The sequence below is a fragment of the Leptidea sinapis genome, chromosome 47 (genome assembly GCF_905404315.1).
Source record: "Leptidea sinapis chromosome 47, ilLepSina1.1, whole genome shotgun sequence".
Taxonomy (NCBI): domain Eukaryota; kingdom Metazoa; phylum Arthropoda; class Insecta; order Lepidoptera; family Pieridae; genus Leptidea; species Leptidea sinapis.
The window spans coordinates 6,313,740-6,332,518 of record NC_066311.1 but is presented as its reverse complement, the minus strand read 5'-3'; the positions used below and the strand labels follow the sequence as shown (position 1 = coordinate 6,332,518).

The following is an 18,779-nucleotide window of genomic DNA, read 5'->3' as shown; positions in this document are numbered from 1 at the left end:
CAGAGACTCAATATTTATAATATTATTATATGATTATGAACAATCTATTTCACTACCAAGCAGCCTTATCATTAATGAAGTCTTATAAGCTATACTTTTATCATAATATTTAAATATTTTACAAATTTCGAATACAATTCAGCAGAGTACGATTGTAAAAACGTATGCAAATGACTTGCTAATTGTATGAAGCCCAGTGCTCAGCACTTCGAGTTTATGCTTATTTCTTAAATTAAAATTGACGATCGCTATTTTTTAAAAATTTACAAAATGTTTTAATGTACATACAAAATTTCCTTAATTATATATTGAGAGTAAACAGTCATTATTTTTATCTCTTTGCATTTATCGACTCACGAGCTAAATGTTTGGTTTCGATTTTGGAGTTACGATATATATATTATATGAAATAGTTTATATCATTTGAACACTATTAATTTAATAGATTACAAACTAATATGTTATGTATTAAATATATATCTATTTGATTGAAAAGAGTGGCCGTTGAGTTTCTTGTATTGTCATCTCACGAGCTCAACTTTTTCCGAACATACGGTAAATTCAGTAATTTCAAAGAAATATTTATATTGACGGTTCAAAAGCGCTTAATTTAAGCCTTTTTTTATGAAAATAAGGAACGAGACCTGCAGTACGTTCAGCTGATGATGAAAAACCCAAAAATTCTGAGAGGCACTACAATTGCACTAGTCACCTTGAGACATAAGATATCAAGCTTCATTTGCACAATAATTTCACTAGCTACGGCGCCCGTCAGACCGAAACACAGTAATGCTTACACATTACTGCTTGATGGCAGCAATAGGCGCCGTTGTGGTACCCATAATCTAGTCGGCATCCGGTGCAAAGGAGCCTCCCACTGGTAATTAATAATTAACACTCACAAATTGAATTAAGTTAATTGACTTTGACGATATCATCGGTACCTGCTCAACGGTATCATATACATATAAATACACATATATATCTATAATAATAATATTGACACACTTTTTACACAAATTATCTTGAACCCAAATTAGGCACATATAACCTGTGTTATGGGTTGCAAGACAACGATAAATTTAATACAATATACTAACTTAAACATACATAAATACATATAAACATCCATGACACGGAAACAAAGATCCATATTCATCATAGGATCGCTAACCACTCGGCTATAACTATACAAACGTGAACCTATTTTAAATGTAATCAAACGCCAGGAAGTGGTTCTAATTTAGTTGACAAGATATAACCCAAACTAACACACTAACACGATTAGATAAATAAAAGCATATAATAATAACAATGGTATGTGTATTACAATAACAAATAAATTCAATCAGTTATAAATTTTTATATAATTAATATCGTCGATAATTATCAGGAATGTTACTTTAACTGGTTCAATTATCTCGCGATAGTGCGTGAACTTTGATTATCACCATATTTGCTTAGCTCAAGATAACTGCTGTTATTATTATTATAATTAGTAATGGGCACGTGTTATTTCTCTGTATTTAAATCATGTGTAAGGATCAAAGGGCACTCATGGGATGAATGTAAGAGCAATACAGAAATCAATCAAATCAAATCATTATCATTTTATTCATCTAGGCGAAAGAAATTTAAATGTCAAAAGTTTTACTTTTTTTTTAATATTTAGTTCCCGGAACTTCGGAAAAAGTTGAGGTTTAATGAGATAAACTGAAAGTTCGATATTTAAAAAGATTATCTTGCACCACCAGAGGAATCACAGGATCGTTGCCGGGCTGATGAATAGTATACGCGCTTTTTTATAGATGGAAACACCGCGGCAATGAAGCTCATTCTATAGCCTGTAAGTGATTGTACTTCGAAGACAGTTCCTTTAAATCCGTACTGTAGTGGAGACGCTACATATCCAGATGGTGAGGATGATTTCCAAGTTTGTCGTGTGTCATGTGATGGTGGAATTTGACCGCAGGAATTAGGTGAACAGCTCCGAGCACTCCCCGAGACAAATGCGGTCAAAGAGATACAATGAAGTGACGTCTCTATGCAATGCCAAGTGATCTTTCAGGAGACACAGGAATTGGCAATTGTTCACAGAGTTTTGGATCCCCTTCTTTGTTGATTCTGCATTCGAGTTTTAATGGTTTGAGTTGATACTGAGACCAAGAGATGACAGCAATACTGCAATCGTGGCCGGGCCTGCGCTTTTTAGAACACAGAACGTGAGCGCCAGCTTGAAGTATGTATTGCCGTGCTCTATTCATAAGCCGCGATTTTTTCGAAAACAAATTGGCTTTGCCTTTCAGGTGACCGCGGGATTGGCAATTGTTCACATAGTATTGAATCCCCTTCTTCGTTGATCGAGATTTAATAATTTGAGTTGATACTGAGGCCAATAGGACGAGGAGCTGCCAGCAATACTCCGTTTGTTGCCGGACCTGCACTTTTTAGAACGCTAGAGCGTGAGCCAGCTTTCAGTACCTATTGCCGTGCTCTATTTACAAGCCACGGTTTTTTCGAAGCCAAATTGACTTCGCTTTTCAGGTGACCGCGAAATTGGCAATTGCTCGAGTATTTCGATTTTAGGCGAGGCATTAAAGAGAGTGTTGTCAAAGAGCGGCAATGGAGAGGGCTATGTCCGGAGTTTCCCTACGAGATGTTCGAGATTCGAATCAGAAATGAGGAGATCCGTAGGAGAACCAAAGTTACCGACATAGTCCAAATGATTGCGGAACTGAAGTGGCAGTGGGCAGGGCACATAGTTCGACGGACATATGGCCGTTGGGACAGTAAAGTCCTCGAATGGCGACCACGTACCGGAAGACGCGGTCAAGTTCGCTGTAATACGTTGGATGAGGCCAGCGCAAGACCGATCGTCGTGGAAATCTTTGGGGGAGGCCTTTGTCCAGCAGTGGACGTCTTCCGGCTGATGATGAATGAATGAATGAAAAACTCTAAAACTGGCGGTGCTGTCTGGTGCTTAAAGATTTAATTTACCCGTATTCGTGACCTGATCAAGAGAGTACTCGATAGAAGACACAAGTTGATTCCGGTTTCCCTGCTGAGACCTCCAAAGACTTCTTATTAATAACATTACTATTTCAACTGTAAAAATAATTTATTTTAATACTCGTCAAGGATTATATTCAGCCAAAATGTATTGAACAATCACATAGAATGTCGTGTCTCGTGTTACGAATATATATTGCCTTTCACTGCTTACGATATCCAATAACATTTAAAAGTCGTTTGTTCTTGATCAATAATCGTATCAGATTTAACAGACAAGTGTGATTCTGCATTGGATTTGTCTTATGTGTGTTTCAAACGATGTAGGTGATCACCGCCGCCCATACTCTAACGGAATAATAGAGCTAGTACTTGGAGGTTCTTGGAGGAGGAGGAGGTGGTCTTATCTTCAAAAATGCTGTTTATTTCATTACGTGGTATGCATATAGGTATTTCCTTTTCATAATAGGTCGGTTTTTTTCGCATAATATTAGTATATTCTATATATATTATCTATTATAACATTACTATAATAAGTATATTCGTTCAGGTAGATGTTTTTGGGCGTCACGGCTTATCCTGCCTAAAATCGGCAGGCCGTATAAGTCGTCACGCCAGCATTAATGAAGTCATCCGCAGGGCATTTGCTGCTCTTCATATAACAGCTGTTTTAGAGCCAAATGGTATTACCCGCCGCGATGGCAAGCGTCCTGATGGAATAACGCTGGTGGCTTGGATACGGGGAAGAGCGCTGGTGTTGGATGCGACTTGCATCGTACACACACATCGTGCACACTCTGGCCCCTCCTCATGTCCAATTAACTTCAGTTGGTGCTGGGGCTGCTGCTTCGACTGTTGAAGACAGCAAGCGTCGAAAATATGTTGGTCTCAGTGAGTCTTACATCTTTGTGCCGTTTGGTGTCGAGACACTTCGTCCGTGGGGCCCCGAGGCGCGGAGAATGTTCACAATACCATTTTCGCGCCTCAATAAAGCTACTGGAAACCCAAGCGCTGGCAGCTATTTCGGTCAACGGATCAGCCTTGCTATCCAACGTGGTAATGCTGCCAGTATTCTTGGTACGCTTCCACGAAATGATAGTTTTGATTTTATGTAGTTATAGTATTGTTAATATAGTTATTAGATTTGTTTAAATATATATAGTAGGGTGTCATAAAATCTCTAGGTTATGCAAACCTTATTAATATCTTTAATATTAATAAAATACAATTATTTGTATTTCCTATCTATCGATAGATTTGAAGACCTAGCACGGCTGACAGCATAGAGAGATTTTTATCGGCAGGGAGTGTCAGCGTAAACGGTCCGAGTTCGACATATGGGCCCCGTTTCGGGGTCTTCAATACGTAAAAATCCGCTATGTGAAACTTATAATACTTATATGTTATTCATAACTTAAAATGTTCTGTCATTTATCTTTGAAAATTATTTGTTCGCAGCTGTTTTAACGTTAACAATAGACAGTGTCTACTTCCTTGTTTTAATTTGCTACGCTCAGTCAAACTATATTACCTTCAAATCGAGTAACAAACTTAAAATTAAATGGTTTAAAAGATTTCAAATGCGGTTAGTTATTGCTGAAATTGTACAATGCTGACTTGACAAAACATTTTTTTTTATATTAAACTGAAAATAATATTTAGTTCAATATCTATTTATGTAAGTTTTGCTGAGATCAATTATCTAAAGAAAAGTATTGAATATTGGATTTCTTTGAAGGAAGTTTTTTTTTTATTTGTCTTAAAAGGCATTTATTTTCTCAAAATTGATTCCTTTAGAATTCTTGTTGATGTCATTTCTTATACTACTAGATACTACTACCGCTTCGGAAACAAATTTAAGAACGCCATCCTAAGAAATCAAAATAGCGCATATTCGAAACTATTTCATAACGGTTTATATAAAGCTTCTAGTTTTACAAAAAAATAATTATATGTCTACAGAGTATGGGAAGAAAATTTATTTTTCTTTACATTTCTATCTATATTAGACATGCGAAAAAAAATCCCCTTAACTTTTACACTTGGACCCATGCTCATTATTCAATCTAGATAGAAATTGAACGAAAATTTATTAATTGTACATCAACACTAATTAACATGACATAGTTTTGTAAAGAAAATTGTATTATGTTTCTAATCAATTTAAAATGCTTCTAAGTCAGAATTAAAACAATGGCGATATTGTGCGAGAGAGGTAACCTAGCTCCGCTCGATTCCTCAAGGCCGTTGGCTCCCCAGCTTGATCCCCAGCCCTAAGGCGAAGAGTAAGCAGAAAACACGCAAACATAATGTTTTTAGACAAGTTTTGTAGCATTTCGAGCTATGAACACTATTTAATCCTGTTACACATATCCTTAAATCTTATTTGTAGGTTGCTAATGCTTGCTGTTGGTTATAGTTAACACTGCCGAGCCTTTTTGAACTACCACTTTTCATTGAAGTTAAACAAGTTTTTTAGCATGGCGTGACGCATTTTTTTGGTACTTCTCTCAGAAAAGTTATTCTTATAGCTTGTACTTTTTTGTGTAGGTTCATTTATTCAGATAGGTAGTGAATAACGAGGATTGTAAGCATATAAACTGTTTTCCACGCAAGAATTTTAAAAATATTGGCTTTGTTACATAGATGGCGGGCCGGCAGCCGTGAACTCATATCGCTCAAGGTCGCTGGCATTTAGCGTCGCCTTAAGCGCTGAGGCAATATTTATGCCAAAGCTCCATTAACGTGTAAAAAGACTAAAGCGAAGAAAATGAGCGAGACAATGTTTAAAAACATATTACATTGCAATGACATGACAGTAACCACTAAAAAATATGGTTACTTACAGAAAGTTTTGTGCCGAGGCTAGGTCCTTCCGAAGGCTTATGACTTAACTATTAGCAAATTCACTCAAAACGAATTAATTTCTTAGTGTGTGTGTGTTAAGAGTGTGTAGATGCAATTGCATAATATTCATTAGTATATTTTATTTGATGGAATGAGGTATAATTTAGCTTTTAGTAGCCGTTACCACACACGCTTTTATATTCTATAGGCCGTTCCCAATATACTAACTACAGATAAATTACTACCTTCTACTGTCAGAAATTATCTGTCAATAATCTGAAGCTGTCCCAATATACCCGACAAGTCATTCTTATCGCCTTATATTGGGACACGTGAATTGCCATTTCCATACAAACTTTCGCTGGTAAGCTATACGTCGTCCTATTGACAGACAGTGTGTACGGATAAGGTGGGTTACCGTCTATAAGTTTATTGGGACAGAAAAGTCAACGTTATTTACGTTATTTTAATCTCAAGTCAGAGATAGACTGAATATTAGGAACGGCCGGAACGGGTTCTACCATTTACTATTATGCAACGATCTACTGTCACACGAAAATTAAATTTACATTAACACGAAAATACCCATACATACACACAAATCTCTTAAATAATATTATTATTATCGTATGTAATACTAGCATAAAATAACAGACGTATTCCTATTAAAGTATTCTAATTTTTATTATTTATCTTAAATTGACATATTTATAAGTTATTTGTAATTCTATTGTAATGTAATACATAATTGTTGGATTATTATGAGAATAAATAAATAAATTATGTTAATGGCAAACGGCAATGAGAATGCCGTTTAAATTAATAGCTAATTTAATGCCATTAAAATTATCGCATTAATTGGTCTGCACGTCTACGTGTTTTTTTTATGAAAATAAGGGTCGAGACGAGCAGGACGTTCAGATGATGGTAATTGATAACCATAACAATGCAGTGCCGTTCAAGACTCTTGAAAAACCCAAAAATTCTGAGCGACACTACAATTGCTCTCGTCACCTTGAGGCATAAGATGTTAAGTCTCATTTGCCCAGTAGTCTCACTAGCCACGGCGCCCTTTAGACCAACACAGTAATGTTTACACATTACTGCTTCACGGCAGAAATAGGCGCCGCAAACCAGCAAAATTCATCAACTTTTGTTTATTATAAGAAGGAAGTGATCACTAACCATCACCTTGATTCCAAGTGTCCTCTATTCAATAACATAAACACGTCGGCCTGTACTTAGATATTCACGTGACCGTCACGTGCTGAGCTAATGACCCGCAGATAGCCGATATCTTAATGATTCTCATCGTACTGAATCTTATATTTAATTTTGTAATATTCGTAACATGTTATTGTACCGATAGCAGCCTAAAGCCATACTAAATTATAATTTAACTAGCAGACCCGACAGACGTTGTTCTGTACTACATGTAATATATAAAATTCTCGTGTCGCGGTGTTTGTAGTTAAACTCCTCCGAAACGGCTTGACCGATTCTCTTGAAATTTTGAGTGCATATTGGGTAGATCTGAGAATCGGACAACATCAATTTTTTATCCCCCTAAATGTTAAGAGTGGTCCACGCCAAATATTTGACATTTTTTTCTTTAAATTGACTTGATGATCTTTAAATTGATTGACTTGTTTGATTATGAGTCAGCATAAAAAAATACATACAACTTCTAATTTTCACCCATCTACGATCAATAGTTACTTTTGTATCGCGATTTTAATATCGGCAATACAACGTTTGCTGGGTCAGCTAGTAATAAATAAAATACTGTTTTTGACGTTAAGTATACTTCTTTAGGCGCTTTATGAAAAAGTGATGAGAGATGCGATCCATTATTAGGACAGGCAAAGGATTCAACACCATACAGCCGTATTCATTATTTGACTGTCAAAGCCTTTTACGCAAGATTTATACAAAATTGTTCTTGCTAAAAACGTAGAATAGCACGAGTAATAAATCATTTTAATGATTTTTGCTTCGTAAGCCCAAAGAAGTATAACTTCTTGCGTGCATACATAAGTACTAACACACGTTTTTTCATGAATTTGTCAATAATATTTCATAACATCACGAATTATTTCGTAAAATATACTCCCTGTTGTTATATTGAAATTGTTTCACAACAGAACTTTCAAACCGTGCGTCAAAATATTCTCACATTGAAAATATGTCCATACAAATCAAATATTAGTAAAAAAAATAAATATGGGTCTCAAATTTAAATAAAAACTATCCTATCTCTCAAGTTGGATTAAACTGCACTCCATGAAGTAATCCCTATTAAAATACGTTCATTAGTTTAGGGAGTTCATCTTATAAAAAAAACAAAGTGGGTAGAAATAAAATAAATGCGTAAACATTATGATCAAGTACACGGGCGTAAAAAACATGCATAAAGATACTAGATACGGCATGGCACTTTAGAAAATCATTTATGCTATAGTAACCTTTAGCACACAAATAAAAATATTGTTGTGTTATTGTTTTGTTATCAGTACTTGATAATTTTATTTTGTAAGTTATTGAGACGTCTTGAAGTAAATAGGAATCAAAGGTGAAATTGACGTCAAAGATTCTGTAACATGTATGTATGTTACAGAATCTTTCTTATTATCTTATTCTATCTTAGTCTATGTAGACTGGCTGATCGGACAGACACTGTTCTTTCCATAGAGAAAAAGTATGATGCAAATATTCGGGAATAATGTAGTCTAAAGTATAATGTAGTCTAATTTTTTTAAAGTATAAAAATAGATATAGTATTTCATCCTTAAGGCGATGAGTAAGCAGAAAACACGCAAACATGGTGTTTTTAGACAAGTTTTGTGGTGAAAGTATAGCATTTCGAGCTATGAACGCTACTTAATTCTGTTACACATATCCTTAAGTCTTATTTGTAGGTTGCTAATGCTTGCTGTTGGTTATAGTTAAAACTGCCGAGCCTTTTTGAACTACCACTTTTCTGTGTAGTTAAACAAGTTTTTTGGCATGGCGTGATGCATTTTTTTGGTACTTATCTCAGAAAAGTTATTCTTATAGCTTGTATTGTTGTGTGTTCTCTTGTAGCTTGTACTTTTTTTTGTGTAGGTTCATTTATTCAGATTAGTAGTGAATAACGAGGGTTGTAGTAAGCATTTAAACTGTTTTCCACGCAAGAATTTTGAAAATATTGGCATTGTTACATAGATGGCGGGCCGGCAGCCGTGAACTCATATCGCTCAAGGTCGCTGGCATTTAGTGTCGCCTTAACTGGATCCTTATATACCCTCGCGGACTTTTTTGTAGACCAATATAAGGTACACAATTCCACTCTACATTATTTTGTTGTATCTCAAAGGGCTTAGCCAACGTTTTTGTTGAAAGCTCCCAGATGGCTGATTTTTTTAAAAATCATAGCGCTCTTTTTGCTATAATAAAAAATACTTTCAATTCAATTGAACTAAATAACATAATGATCATTCCGCTCTTTATAAATCTAAATCATAATAAATCTTAGGATAAGTCTTACAAAAAGTTGACAGCAGGAAAGTACTGACTTCATATATACCATGAGGTTATTGTTAATCTATATATATAAAAATAAATTGCTGTACGTTATTCTCGCTAAAACTCGAGAACGGCTGGACCGATTTGTCTAATTTCCGTCTTGAATTATTTGTAGAAGTCCAGAGAAGGTTTAAAAGGTGGATAATTATATGAAAATGCACGGAATTAAATAAATATAACAATTTTGTTTTTCATTATATCTTTCTCACTTTCTCAGGAGGTAAAAAACAAACTTTAATTTAATTATTGTTTTTTTCTTATTACTTTCTATGGCAATACAACGTTTGCTGGGTCAACTAGTTAAGAATAAATATTTTAATATGTAAGTATGTTTTGAACATCGCAGGAAATTGAAAATGAGATGGAGCTCCCATCTCATGCGAAGTAGAGAGTGATCATTATTTAATGTTAACTAGACTCCGCGCGCGACTTCGGTCGCATTAGACTTTGTTCATACACACAGATAACTACCACGGCAAACAAATATTACATTAATATCTCCCTTCTCTTTCACTAGCGTTACACACGTCATACTCTTTATCTTACTCTTTCATTTTGTTAGGTTTACTTTGCCGCACTTGCCCAAAGCCAACCTCAGGTGGTATTAAGTGGGTAGGCACTTACGTTTTACGTGAGTCCCACATAACCAACGCAAACTTAGGCTGCGTTGGTTTGCATGAGCATTCACCACCTCCCGTCGTTATCCCGGAGGGTAGCCCTTTCCCTTTGCCTGGACGCAAAAAAAAATCGTCGTTGTATAATGTGTACCCAACCTAAGATTCGCATTATTTTATTTATTGCTCCAACAGGGTGAAAACCAATTCAATTCCTTAATAACTAATACAGATATAACTATTTAAGTGACACCCCAATTATATGTGCAAATCGAGAACAATTAACAAACGAACACAAACAGAGTTTTAGCAAAATTAATATGCAATATATATTTAAAAAAAAATAGTATTTCAAAAAAATAGTATTTCAAAATTTTAAATTAATTAAAACTATGAGAATTTAAATTTAGATTTAATTAAATTCTCCTATGGAAAAAGAGCTCATCAAATTAATCATTGTTAATACATAAGAACTGAAACGATTACAATTGCAAAATTAGACATATTACACATATTAGCGAAAGCTAGTAGATAACAGAGTGTGAGGAAATAACAGAGTGCTGTATTTTTCTTTTGTAGCTATGAAGGTAATCAGAGAAGATATCAATAGCTTGGCCACCCTTAATATAATTATCATAGACATTAACAGTGCAGTTATGAACAGCGTTGTAAGTACTTGTAATTCTGTTGAAAGGACAACTGAGGCCCACATTAGAACGTGCTGGACTCATTATAAATGGCCAGTTTGTACAAAAATACAGCATCATGCATTATTCTGCGGTTATTTAAGGAAACTAAACGGAAGCATCGCAAACGATCTTTATAGTTTGGGAGTTTCTTGGCCAAATTACACGAATAAGATAGGTGCCATAAAAATGCTATTTTGTACACTCTCCAAACGCTTATTGAAAACATCTTTCCTCTCCTTTCAGTCTAGTGCGCAGGCGGTCCGAGGTTCGAGCCTCTTTCCGAGACGTCCCGCGCCTGTGAGCTACATTTTCAGTCTCCAAGGCCCCCGCACGGCTTCGCTGTAAAAGCCTTTAGGGCTATCCATCAGCACAGAGGAGGTTTTAAGTCGATAGGGGGTGTTTACACCCGAGCCCGACATTCTACAATACGTAAATGTATTTTCCTCCTCAAAAAAAAAATATCGGTTTCCCTCGGAACCACTTTATTTTGTGGATAAAAGTATCCTAAGCCTTTAGATTATTAGCTGGAAGAGATCACTGAATAGCGATATTGTGCTACCATAACTTTTATATACAAATTTTGCAATTTCTATTTTTAGAACAATAAAGTGTTTTCATTCATTCATTTATTCATATCCTTTATAATTTTCTGTACTTCTGACAACGTGTGTGTAAAGATTCATGACGATCTAATGAGTAGTTAAGGCAATACTAAATGCCAGTGACCATGGGCAAAATGAATTTACAGCTGTCGGCCCGTCCTTTATGTAACAAAGTCAATATTTTCTAAAATCTTGCGTGGAAAACGTAACATTTTAACAGGCGCAAAGAGTTTATATTACAATACTCATTATTAACTACTAATCTGAATAAATGTACCTACACTAAAAAAGTACAAGCTATAGGAATAACTTTTCTAAAAGTAGTACTAAACAAATGTGTAATACCGAGAAAAAACTTGTTTAACTGCAAAGAAAGTGCTCTGTGCACGGCTGGATAACTTGGCGTTGCGTAGAGACGTCACTTCATTGTGTGTCTTCTACCGCATTTATCACGGGGAGTGTTCCGAAGAGCTGTTTAACCTGATTCCTGCCGCCGAATTTCACCTTCGCACGACACGCCACAAGTTAGGATATCATCCCCAACATCTGGATGTGTGGCGGTCCTCCACAGTGCGGTTTTCAAGAAGCTTTTTCCCTCGTACTACAAAGCTGTGGAATGAGCTTCCTTGTGCGGTGTTTCCGGGACGATACGACATGGGTACCTTCAAAAAAAGCGCGTACTCCTTCCTTAAAGGCCGGCAACGCTCTTGTGATTCCTCTGGTGTTGCAAGAGAATGTGGGCGGCGGTGATCACTTAACACCAGGTGACCCGTACGCTCGTTTGTCCTCCTATTCCATAATATCCATTTAAAATAGCTCTGGAGTGTTAACTATAACCAACAGCAAGCACTAGCAACCTACAAATAAGACTTCAGGGTATGTGTAACAGGATAAAGTAGTGTTCATAGCTCTAACTACTATATTTTCAGGACAAAACTTGTTAATAAGGGACGAGACGAGCAGGACGTTCAGCTGATGGTAATTGATACTGCCCATTATGATGTAGTGGCGCTCAGGATACTTGAAAAACCCCAAAAATTCCGAACGGCGCAGTTGAACTGCGATCGTCACCTTGAGACATAAGATGTTAAGTCTCATTTGCCCAGTAATTTCACTAGCTACGGCGCACTTCAGACCGAAACACAGTAATGCTTACATATTACTGCTTCATGGCCGTTGTAGTACCGATAATCTAGCCGGCATCCTGTGCAAAGGAGCCTCCCACTGGTAAGTTGTCTAAAAACACCTTGTTTGCGTGTTTTCGGCTTACCCTTCGCCCTAAGGTCACATTTCTGACTTCAATTAAACGGAACTATTATTTTTACGTACATGCACACTAACATTTACACTACTTACACACATACAAACATACATACATACAATCATAAACACATACATACACACTTACATACATTACACTAAACATCACCACACTCGCCGACGAGTGTGTTCTTATCATCTTTTCATCTTCATTTTCATTTTCATTCTCTCTCCTTCCCACAAGCACACAGCCGGTCTGAGGTTCGAGTCTCCTTAGGAGACGCCCCGCGACTGTTGTTGCGTAGTCTTTGCGGCCTCCACGGCCCACGTCCTACTTCGCTGTGAAAGCCAGGGCTGCTAACAGCACAGAGGAGGTTTTAGTCGGTATGGGGCGTCCGCTTACGCGGACACTCGAGTCCGACATATTACGCCCCGTTCCGGGGCGTAATACTGTTAGTATTTCCTCCTCTCAAAAAAAAAAAAAAATATTTTTACGATCGTAATACTGTCGTGACCATTCTGTATCGTTATTATCGGGTTATAATCATTATAATTTAATTATCAAAACCTAGATTATAGCCAGCTGTCAAATACTTAATGATAAAACGATTACAATTGAAAAACAATGGAATTGCTCCATTGCTATCCAATTGTAATAGAAAAGAGAAAGCCAGTATCCAGTGAAAGTGGAAGAAAAATAATAAAAAACCAATGTTCATCACTAAAACCAAACATACTTACTTTAGTAATTAATGTATTAATTTAAAATTAAATTTCGTAATAACTGTCATTTGTGTCGACTATTTTTTTTGTGAAATTTAACATTTGCTAATTTCGATTTTTTTCATGTTGTCCGCAGGATGAAAGGCATAAAAGGCATTTATTTTTATTAATTAATATATTGATAATCGACAGCGTTACAGTAATTAAATAAACAATTATACAAAACATAATTCCTAAGGCATAGATTACTTATATTGACATTTTGATGTCATTTCTAACCATAGCACCGTTTCTGAAACAAATGGCGCTCTGAGAGAGAAGAAGCGGCGCATCAATAAATAAATATTCAAGACTGACTGAGAGGTGTGACCTTATGCTAGACAGTCTATACATGTGGCTATCAGACACAAAAAGAATTTTTCAAATACAAGTATCATATCTTGAGATTCTTCAGCTTTCATCATCATCAGCCGAAAGACTTCCACTGCTAGACAAAGGCCTCCCCCAAAGATCTCCACGACGATCGGTCCTGCGCTGTCCTCATCCAACGTATTCCGGCGATCTTGGCCAGATCGTCGGTCCATCTTGTGGGGGGCCTACTAACATTGCGTCTTCCCGTACGTGGTCGCCATTCGAGGACTTTACTGCCCCTCGAAATATGTGCCCTGCCCACTGCCACTACAGTTTCGTAATCATTTCTGATTCGATCTCGCAGGGAAACTCCGCAATTAGTCCTCTTCATTGCCTCTGCCATGAGCTTTCTCATAAGACCCACAGTTAGCGACCACGTCTGCGTACCGTATTCTTTATAATAGTAATATTAAAATGGAGACATTAAACATTTAAAGATGGTATAATCACCACACAAAGAAAAAATGTTCGACTGTAAAAACATACAGGTTTTGCTAATGAAGTTAGTTAATTATCTTCGAAGAACACAAGGTGTTTTGTTTTTAAATAGTACCGGTTTTAGACATTCATATAGAATTAATACGTTTGCAAACATAGGACGTGTTGCTTAATCGATATTATGAAACCATAGCATTATCAATGAAAAAATTGAGTTACATTTCCTACTAAGTACTTAACTAATCAACTAAATAATTAAGAAGCACTGTGACATAGAACTCAAATATTTATAGTTGTACTTTCATATTATCAATGTGAATTTAAATAATATAACGCTGTGTACAATAGTTATATTTACAATTTTATCATAATAAGTTTTTTATTTATAAATATTTTCTATTTCATATTATGTTTTACTTTGTAATCGTTTTTGTGCCTTAGTTAAATAAATAACTGCTTGTTTTTACGTTTGACTCACGGTTTTAATACTCAATCGATTTTGATACATTCATTTAAAACAATGATATATACAAATGATTTAAGTTTTCGTTAGTGTTAATTCCGCCAATATTTGTCTTTAAACAATTCGACACGTGTTTCGCCTCTACACGAGGCATCCTCAGGACGTGTTGTCGCACCAGACTATGCACTATGCAATTTGAGTCTCGTGCTAGATTTTGGCGTGACAACACGTCCTGAGGATGCCTCGTGTAGAGGCGAAACACGTTTCGAATTGTTTAAAGACAAATATTGGCGGAATTAACACTAAAGAAAACTCAAATCATTTGTGTAATTATGGATTTCCGCAAAGTAACGCCTACTTCAATAATTTTTTTTTCACCCATGATATAGTTTGAGGTAAGTGGTGGATTTAAGGCCGCTATCCCAAGAAATCGCCAAAACAGCGCATAATTGAAACCATTTCTTAACAGTGTATATAAAGTTTGTAGTTTTACAAAAAAATATTACCTGTCTATAGAGTAAGAGAAGACAGTTAATTTTACATTTATATCCTTAACAGACATTGCGAAAAAAAATCACTAAATTACTACTTACTTTTGCAGTTGCAGCCATGTTAATGATTCAATAAAGATCAAAATTGTATAGAAAATTATTTACTGTTTACCAATTCAAATTCAAATTCAAATATTTTTATTCAAAATAGGATGTGAAATCACTTATTGAAAGTCAAAAAACTACCACCCATTCCAAAATGATGTCTCAGGCCTGAGAAGAATGGGCGCAACAAATTCAGCGGGCTTTTTTTTTCATCAAAAATATGTTTTACAATTAAAGTAACATTTACAAAGTAACATTGTACAATTAAACTTATTATTTAATAGACTGAGGGCGGTCGCTCCATTCCCAATCTGTGGTATCATTAAGAAAGTCATTTATGTTATAGTAACCTTTACCACACAAACGTTATTTAACAATTCTTTTGAATAACGTAATACTTTTGTTTTGAACATTCTCTGGGATCCTGTTGTAAAAGCATTTACATCGCCCCACAAAAGTAGTAAGCATTATAAACTTATGTCTGTTCCTGGTGTTAACATTATGGTTATGACAGTTTCTGGCAAATTCACTTATGTGCCTATGAACATACATTACATTATCAAGAATATATTGAGAAGCAACAGTCAGGATGTTAATTTCTTTGAATTTTGCTCTCAATGATTCCTTACTATTTACATAACATAGTTTAATACTATTTAACATCACATAGTTTTGTTCTAATTCTTCTAATTATGAATTAAAACTATGGCGATCTTGTGCGAGAGAGGTAATCTAGCTCCACTCGATTCCTCAAGGCGGTTAAGTATATTTTTATGGAAGAGGAGCCTAAAACTCATGTAACCTGATGATTTCAGGAGTGTTGTCGGACCTTGAGGAAGGTGTACTCGATCTTTTTGAAGGTATCTATGTTTAATCATCCTAGAATCGTCCTCACTCCATAGTGTGTTTGTACGTAGCAGTTTTCATAAATCGTTTCACTCCACTCACACTCACACACGGACTGACTGACGGACTGACATGCACCACGTACACAATCACAAACACACTCCACAAACAGACACAAACACAAACCATACATGCACACAAACATTTACACTACTTACATACATACAAACCCCGTTCCGGGGCGTAAATACGTAAATGTATTTCCTCCTCTCAAAAAAAAAATGTCTATAGTGGAACACATCCGAATGGCGGATATGATAACGAAGTCTTTAGTATCTTGTGCGAAGGTGAAATTCGGGAGCAAAATTTATATTTATCACAAGGTTGTATGAGCTTTCGGGGAGATTTATAACCGAAGTGTAAACGATCTATTATTTTAAATGACTATATTATTTTTACGCAGATTGCTTTATATGCAGGGTGTCCTAGGGCTATGGTAGATTCAGTAATTTAAAAGAAATATTTATAGTGATTCAAAAGCGCTTACTTTAAACCTAATTGAATAAGGTTTATTTGACTTTGAACTTGTCACACGAATACTTTAAATATTCACTGAAAGAAGACTTCAACTCATTTTATAAAATATGCAAGACTGTGATTCTTGTTCTTTAAAATGCTGTTACTTAGAAAAATATAACGTGAATAAAACTTGTGAATTTATCATAAAATACATATTTCTTATGAGAAAAAGTGGCGATAGAAGCTAGACGTTCATCTGTTGGTTACTGATACATTATGCCCCATAGTTTCCCGCTCGTGGTTGTTCAAGAACCCGAAATTTGAGTGGCATCACAATTGCGTCGAGACCACAAATTTCACTAGTTACGAAGCCCTTCGAACCGTAACCAAAGAATATATTATAGTTCAATATGCTCGCACATTACTGCTTGGCCCCCTATTTCCTCTCCCTCCTTTCCTTTTCCAAGATCCCCCCCTCCCCCTCTTATATTTATATATTATATATCTATGTATACATATCTATGTATTTATTTACCTTAGTTTTAAGTTCTAGTCATTAGTCTTAAGTTAGGTTAAGTGATAGCAAATAGCCAGGTTTTCCCAGTTTCCTGGATTTTCCCCCACAAACCTTATGTATTAGTTTTTTAAGCATAATAAAGTTTTATCCCTCAACACGTAGATAGGGTTGTAGAAATAAGTTTTCTGATACCTACATATACAAGGCTTAATTGTAAATTGCTTTAATAAGTAGATTATAAGTAATTTTGTATATATCTTATTAACAAATATAGAAATTTGATTCTTTTTTAGAAGGCTCCTAAAAATATGCGAAGTCTTACCCCTTTTCTAAAATCAAATGAAGTCTGTCCTATATAATATCTCTACTTAAAGTCCTTTCCCTACGTTTAGCATAGTTATGGGACACCCTTTATATGATTTACTTGGAGTAACGCGAGTTATAACACATTTTAATCAATTTAAGACAGAGTTAACACGATGAAATTAGTAACTATACTTTTCATTTTTTTATTATGGAATAGGAGGACAAACGAGCGTACGGGTTACCTGGTGTTAAGTGATCACCTCACATTCTCTTGCAACACCAGAGGAATAACAAGAGCGTTGCCGGCCTTATAGGAGGGTGTACGCGCTTTTTTTGAAGGTACCCATGTCGTATCGTCTCGGAAACACCGCACAAGGAAGCTCATTCCACAGCTTTGTAGTACAAGGAAGAAAGCTCCTTGAAAACCGCACTGTGTAGGACCGCCACACATCCAGATGGTGGGGATAATATCCTAATTTGTAGCGTTTCATTAATTCGAATAAAATTTTCAGTATACGTTTCAAAATACGGTTTTTAAGCGAGTCTAATGTATATTAACATTGAGCTGAAAATTAAATAATAAATATTCATAAAATAAATAAAGTGATATTGATAGATAATTTTATCGTTATTCCATCAATGATAAGTTATTGGTTTTTCTTTACTTTTGTATTCTTCACGACTTTATACTTCATGGCTTTAAAATGTAATATTTTATCAACATTTAAAACCAAGAAGTTTTAAAACTAATATACTTTTTTAATATCGTGTTATTTTTCCAACAAATAAATTTAATAGTGTTAAGATATTTAATTAATAGTAATATGTGAACACAAACCTTTAAAATAATATTAAAATTCAATAAGAAGTTCAAAGAATTCTTACCTTATAAATTTTGTTTCATAGATAACAGAATGATACACTTTATATAGAGAGGTGCACTGTAGTGCTCCTCTGTTGAGAGACTATTGGCTCTACGCGCGCGAAGCCTTTTAGTTAAATTTAATGTCGTTAATAATTCTTGTTTGCGGATAGCGCGGATACTGTCTTGTTCGTAAACTTGTTTCGGAAGTAAATTGAAGTGAGTGGGTCTTGACGTGGTGTGATATATTATGTTATCAACATGTATTTTTTTTTACTCAGGACGTATTGAACGGGATACTATTATGAAGTTATATATAGATATTTTTTTATTTAAATTTTTATCAAAACTTACGATGGTTTTTAAATAGTTTTTTTTTTGAAAATAAGGGACGAGATTGATGCGCCCTGCCCATTACAATGCAGTGCCGCTCAGAATTATTGAAAGACCCAAAAATTCTAAGCGGCACTACAAATGCGCTCGTCACCTTGAGACACAAGATAAGATAATAAC

General features: G+C 35.4%; 1 protein-coding gene across 1 annotated transcript in view; it reads right to left on the bottom strand.

Moving 5' to 3' along the window:
- Positions 1-18,420, bottom strand: part of LOC126978157 (venom acid phosphatase Acph-1-like) — a 40,641-nt gene extending 22,221 nt beyond the window's left edge. Inside the window, exon 1 of the mRNA XM_050826912.1 lies at positions 18,290-18,420. The gene's annotated coding sequence lies outside the window, so the exon portion shown is untranslated. The remainder of the gene's footprint in view (positions 1-18,289) is intronic.
- Positions 18,421-18,779: the final 359 nt, after the last annotated feature.